The sequence below is a fragment of the Neophocaena asiaeorientalis genome, unplaced genomic scaffold (assembly GCF_003031525.2).
Source record: "Neophocaena asiaeorientalis asiaeorientalis breed wild unplaced genomic scaffold, Neophocaena_asiaeorientalis_V1.1 scaffold86, whole genome shotgun sequence".
In the NCBI taxonomy this organism is placed as follows: Eukaryota; Metazoa; Chordata; class Mammalia; order Artiodactyla; family Phocoenidae; genus Neophocaena; species Neophocaena asiaeorientalis.
The window spans coordinates 7,468,702-7,469,314 of record NW_020175039.1 but is presented as its reverse complement, the minus strand read 5'-3'; the positions used below and the strand labels follow the sequence as shown (position 1 = coordinate 7,469,314).

Below are 613 nucleotides of genomic sequence, written 5' to 3'. Positions count from 1 at the left end.
CCCCCCCCAGCCCCATCCCAGCCTGCATTCCTCTTTGAGCAGGTTGCTTTTGAGAATTTTAAACATACCCTCTTATTTCGAGGCAGCAAACCCCAGCAGTTCCGGCTTTGCTGTTAGCTCTTTTGTCTTTGTTCCCTGGACTCAGGGGCTGTGTTGCTGGCTTCCTGGGGATGGCTGGGATGCAGGGGGTGGGGGTGGGCACATCAGCGGGTGCGGAGCCTGCATCCCATGGGGGTGATGGGCTGGGACTTGGTGGTTCAAAGAAACCCAGAAGTCAGACGGAGGCGCGGATTGTGGGGTGGGGGCTCAGAGTGGGTGGGCCTGGAAGAAAAACAGGAGGGGGATCCTGAGATCTGCGTGAAGTCTGGACCCGAGAAATGCGTGGGTGTGTTTAGTGGTGGCGTGAGCAGAAGTGCCTAGAAATGTTAGGGAAAGGAAAGGAAGCAGGCCTGGGCCAGTCCGGGCCCTTTCAGAATTCAGGGCCTCGGCTGGGCCGGACTGGCTCCCTCAAGCATCTCCCCTGCCTCCTTCCCTTCCGTGTACAATGCCGGGGATTATGCCGAGGGGCGGAGCTGCCCAAGTGGCCGTCTGGCCCGCTGCACTTATAAAGGTG

The 613-nt window shown here is 59.2% G+C and overlaps 2 protein-coding genes across 2 annotated transcripts in view; both read left to right on the top strand.

Annotated features, from left to right (window-relative positions):
* LOC112411876 (insulin-like growth factor-binding protein 2) overlaps positions 1 to 613 on the top strand; it is a 25,824-nt gene that overhangs the window by 2,875 nt on the left and 22,336 nt on the right. The window lies entirely within an intron of this gene.
* LOC112411829 (insulin-like growth factor-binding protein 2) overlaps positions 1 to 613 on the top strand; it is a 21,693-nt gene that overhangs the window by 3,537 nt on the left and 17,543 nt on the right. The window lies entirely within an intron of this gene.